Here is a 6,000-nt window from a genome sequence, read left to right as displayed (position 1 = left end):
AGGTTTTGACTTATGCAGAGGTCCACTGCCTGTGTGATTAGGGCTGACTCTTTATGCCTGATGGGCATGCTCGCCTGCAGGCCTCACCTGCAGTGACGGTCGTGTTTCTGATGGCATGAGATTTTGAATTACACCTAAATAAACACACAGATGGCTGTAATACATGTGATAACCAAACATGATGCTTATTCAAAATGGTCCGAGGCACGCAGGTGTAGGTTTTGACTTATGCAGAGGTCCACTGCCTGTGTGGTTAGGGCTGACTCTTTATGCCTGATGGGCATGGCTCGCCTGCAGGCCTCACCTGCAGTGACGGTCGTGTTTCTGATGGCATGAGATTTTGAATACCAGCTACCATTGCAACTAGTGTGACATCGCACACACACAACATGCATACCAACCATATGTATGCGTGTGTATATATATGTATATAAGCCTGAGCGTATATATATATATATATATATATACATAACACAAATTTTTTTTTCCCTTCTCAAAACCTGGCTGGCTGGCAGCCTGGCGGGAAACGACTAAAGTCGCCCCCTAAAAACCAGTCCTACCAAACTAAAATGCGGACAGAAATGTCCAAGTGCCCGCCCTTGCTTAGTAGACATTTTCTACTCTTCCAACTCTTCTTCCTGAGCCATCCTTCTACTCCCGTAACCAACCAGCATGAAATTAATGCATGAATTTTTGCATCCCGCATGTCAGTGCCCAGGGTTTTCCCTGTGTCTATGCAGGTTTTACCTGGGCCCAACTTATCTAGTATAGTCTAGAATAGTCAAGTGAGGGGAGTTAGTCATGGCGCCAATTGCTGCCATGGCTGGCCAATCCCCCTCCTTAGCACATATGCATGTTCCCTTTTCTGCATGGTACCCCCTGCATGATTAGAGCGTATAGGCTTCGGCCTGAGACGCACTTAGAGTCTCTCCCTAACCCGGACCCCTCCCAATACACTTAGTTTTAAACTTAGGTTAGGAAAAAAAAAAATAAAATTGAGTCGGTGGTCGTCTCTCGGGGCGTGCGCATCTCTCTCGCGGGCTGTTGGCTGGGAGTTCCCTGCGCCCTATTGGGTAACCGAAGGCTGGCAGTGCGTGTTGGTTTTGTGTGCGTGCTGGGGGCGGCCTAGCAGCGCCAACTGCTACCGACCGCGTCCCGCGGGTGGCGGATACGGGAGCCCAGCCCGAGAGTTGCAATCTCGCTGGGGTGGCTGTGAATAACCAATAGCAGTCCGCGGACCAATGGCCGGCCTGTGGAGTCGTTATCACGGCTGTCGGGGTGAAAGGTAGCCTGAATGTAGCTCGGCGCGCGGCAGAAAGCAGCTTCGTCGGCGAAGGCCCGCAGGGGAGCTCGATGTGCCCTGGATGCGAAGTGTAGACGAACTGCGGGCTGGAACTTGCGGAGCTGTGGACTGCCGCGCGCGCAACGGAACTGAACAGCATCGGAATTCTGAAGGAAGAGATGGCGGCGCCTTCAAGTTGGGGCCCTGTTGGAGCCAGTGGTAGCCTGGGCGGCGCGACCTTCAACCGACCCGGGAATTTGGAGGGCAAGAGGGTCCGACTCGCAAGATACTTCATTCGCCTGAACGACTTACCTCCACCCTGGCTTGAAAGGTCGTTGGCTGTTGACTGGAAGAAGGAAGATGAAGATGGCGCAATGTCAGGCTGCCTTTCACTCCGAGAGCCAGCAGTTCGAGCCGGTTTACTGGCTCGTCTGCCCACTTCTGTCTTAACTGTGGCTGCCTGGGCAGCTGTGGCTGGGCTGACGTGAAGTCGCCCGCCCCTGGGGGTGCATGCGCCCCTGGCTAATAATAACCCAGGAGCTCCCAACTTTAAATGCGGGCCGCAAGGCCCAAGCACCCAACTCCACCAAGGTTGATTTTTCAGCCCCTCCAACTCTTCTTACCTGGACCCTTCTTCCTCTTGTCCAGTAGTTACCTGCTTGCTTAATGCATGTTATTTGATCCCCGCATGAACCGGCCCAGGGTTTTCCCTGTGTCTATGCAGGTTTTACCTGGGTCACATTAGCTAGCTTTTAAGCTAGGCGACCAATGGGGCGTCAGTCATGGCGCCAATTGCAGCCATGGCTGGCCAGTAAACCCCAATAGCACACGATGCACGCGCCCTTGTCCTGCATGGTTAAAAACCCGCATGGTAGAGTGTATAGGCTTCGGCCTGAGACACACTTAGGTCCTCCCCTAACCTGGACCCTCCCCTACACACTTAGAATTAACTTAGGCTAGGAAAAAATAAAAAAAAAAAAGCACCTTAGAAACAGCATTCCAGCCCAATTTGCAGCCTTGTGACAGGCCATTCACTGCACAAATTTACCGCGAACTCCGCGCTAAACTGCACCAGCCCACTATCTCTGAGCCTCTCCCCACCCAGGCCCAAGAAATTAAGCGAGCTATCAAGAATATGAAGCCGCGAAAAGCCCCTGGGAACGACGGCATACAAGCAGTCGTTCTCAAACAGCTTCCAGATGAAGCCTTAGAATATCTGGCTGAATGCATTAATGCAATGCTCAGACTGAATATTTTTCCCTCCCAGTGGAAGGAAGCTAAAGTAATAGTCTTCCACAAGCCGGGCAAGGACAAAACACTGCCCCAGAATTACAGGCCAATAAGCCTCTTAAGTACTGTGTCTAAAGTTGCGGAGCGCATAATTTTACACAGACTCAAAGTACACATACACGAACAAAACTTGCTGCCAAATGAGCAATTTGGCTTTCGCAGTGCTCATTCGACTACCCACCAACTGGTCCGTCTTACTGAAGAGATAACCAGCGCATTCAACGTCCAAGACTACGTAGTTGCTACGTTTCTCGATGTAGAAAAGGCCTTTGATAGAGTTTTTCATGCAGGGCTCATACATAAAATGTATGCAGCAAACTTCCCGGATTGCTACACTAAACTCATAGCATCCTATCTAGCAGGCAGAACCTTTAGAGTGTCATCTGAAGGGGCAACGTCTGACCTAAAATTAATTAAAGCCGGAGTGCCGCAGGGCAGCATCCTAGGCCCTGTACTATTTAATATATATGTACGCGACATGCCTCGCCCCGCACACAGACTAGTCAAGCTAGGCTGCTATGCAGACGACACTGTACTGTATAGCAGATCTCATAACCTACAGCTAGCCACTACCAGGCTCCAGACTGCGCTCACTGAAATTGAACAGTGGTGTACAGCCTGGCGCATAAAAGTAAACACGACCAAGTCTGAGGCGATTGTGTTTACACGCAAAAACCTCCCGCCAGCCGACAACAGGCCGCAACTACGCCTATTTGATGAGCCAATCCCTCACAAGGACGTAGTTAAATACCTAGGAGTCCACATGGATAGGAAACTCCTGTGGAGACAGCACATTGACATTAAACAAACCCAAGCTCAGGTTAGAATGCGCGCATTATATCCTGTAATGAGCAGGCGATGTGGCAGCACAGTCAAAAATGGATTACTGCTCTACAAAGCTCTCATACGCCCGATAATCACGTATGCAGCCCCAGTCTGGGCTACTGCAGCATACTGCCATCTAATAAAACTGCAGCGAGTTCAGAATAGATGCATTCGAATCGCTGCAGACGCCCCGATATACTGTCCAGTAGAGAACTTGCACAGTGAAACTAACACTGAAACTTTGCAAGATTTTTATATCCGCACAACCCAAAATTTTTACGATAAATGCGTAAATAATTTAAATCCACATATTTCCTCCCTTGGAAACTATGATCCAAATAATACACAGAAGTATAAGCTTCCGAAATCAATCCTGGCGCACCGCCCGCCGTAGCTGCGGGCGAGGCGCCCCCTGATTGGCCGAGCCTGACAGCCAACCAGCGCACGACCCCCTCCAAACAAAACTAGTTGCCGGCGCTCGGAGCAGCGCAGTACCTCCCCGGCTCCGTGCGCGCACACTCGCGCGCGGAGCTCGCGTCACCCAAACAGCTCATAGAACATGTTATGAGTAGAGCCTTCCCACTAGGCTTACACGGCGCCCACCAGCCAACACACAATTACATGCACGACCAACCTGTTTGAATGCTAATTCAAAATGGTCCGAAGCATGCGGGTGGTGGTTCGGCTCCCAGGAGTTCACTGCCTGACATGTTAGGGCTGACTCTCTATGACTGATGGGCATGGCCGGCCTGGTTGGTTTCACCCCCAGTGCTGGTTGTGTTTCTGAAAGACATGAGATTTTGAATTACTGACTACTGCTTTCGCATAGGCATTTAACCTGCGAGGTTTCACTTCAACTCATAGCTTATTTAAATAATTTAATTATTTAAACCCACACAAGGCAGCTCGAAACTTAGATTAAATTTATTTAAATACTCGGAGGGCTGAGTAATTTAAATAATAGTAAATTAGATGCTACTCTGCTGTGCCGCCAGCTGTCAGTGCAAATAAACACCGTTGAAGCTGACCTTGCCAACGAGTGGAATGCTGCAGCAAATGGTGGGTGCAGTAGGGTGGTATATTATATTATATTACATTATATTTTAAGTATAATATTAAGTATTAATTAATAGGATTCCGACCGTGTGCCTGACCACGTCCTGCGGTGCAAATATGCAACATTGGACTAGCCAATGATTGACATGCCCAGGCTGGCAGCATCATCTGTCGGAATTAAGGCCCCCACACCCCCACTACACTCGTTGCGCCGATCCGAACTAGTCGCGTTTTGACCCAGCGGGGTTCTAATGAAACCAGTCGCGTTTTTGGCCCATCGGGGCCCTAATGAACTACACACATATGTCCTGACTGTCCCTTAGATTAAAATATATTCAGTGAGCAGCCTCATTATTGAATAATAGGTGTCTGACCATGTGCCTGACCACGTCCTGCGGTGCAAATATGCAACATTGGACTAGCCGATGATTGACATGCCCAGGCTGGCAGCACAATGTGTCGGGCATGCATGACCGTGGCAGCTGGGGCAACCTGGGAGCTGCGGTCATATATATATACAGCTGCAATATGTACTTCTCTTTCAGCTAACCTGGCTGGCTGGCAGCCTGGCGGGAAACGACTAAAGTCGCCCCCTAAAAACCAGTCCTACCAAACCTAAAATGCGGACAGAAATGTCCAAGTGCCCGCCCTTGCTTAGTAGACATTTTCTACTCTTCCAACTCTTCTTCCTGAGCCATCCTTCTACTCCCGTAACTAACCAGCATGAAATTAATGCATGAATTTTTGCATCCCGCATGTCAGTGCCCAGGGTTTTCCCTGTGTCTATGCAGGTTTTACCTGGGCCCAACTTATCTAGTATAGTCTAGTATAGTCAAGTGAGGGGAGTTAGTCATGGCGCCAATTGCTGCCATGGCTGGCCAATCCCCCTCCTTAGCACATATGCATGTTCCCTTCTCTGCATGGTACCCCCTCTGCATGATTAGAGCGTATAGGCTTCGGCCTGAGACGCACTTAGAGTCTCTCCCTAACCCGGACCCCTCCCAATACACTTAGTTTAACTTAGGTTAGGAAACATTTTTTTTAAAATTGGGACAATTTCGTGCGTGCAGCCAGCTTTCATCGATTTATTAGACGTTGTCACGTCAAAAAATTATTGCCAACCAGCTCTGGGTTTTGCATGAGGGTTCAACTTCTCTGACTTCTGAGATTACAGACAAGATTTTAATTAATAATACTATTGGCTTCATTACTAGATAATCTTTCAACCTATAATTTATTATTTAAATCAGTTCATTGAACTGAAATATTTGCAGCAATTTCTTTAAATGTTCATGAACTTGGATTATTTAACATACAAATGTAGGTAGGCTGACTAGACCTTTAATGCTAGAAGATTGTAATCACATAGGCCTAATTTCACATTTACAACTAAGTCTTGGAGCTGATTTACATTAATGTTTGTGCAAGACTTTGTAATTCTTAAAATTTTATTTTCTGCAATGTTCCAAAGAGCATTGCTCTATTTTGGAACAAAACAATTTAATCTGACAGTTTGTTACACTATTCTTCATAAAAAAAATGCACAT

The sequence above is a fragment of the Bacillus rossius genome, chromosome 2 (genome assembly GCF_032445375.1).
Source record: "Bacillus rossius redtenbacheri isolate Brsri chromosome 2, Brsri_v3, whole genome shotgun sequence".
Lineage (NCBI taxonomy): Eukaryota > Metazoa > Arthropoda > Insecta > Phasmatodea > Bacillidae > Bacillus > Bacillus rossius.
This window is presented reverse-complemented; position numbering follows the sequence as displayed.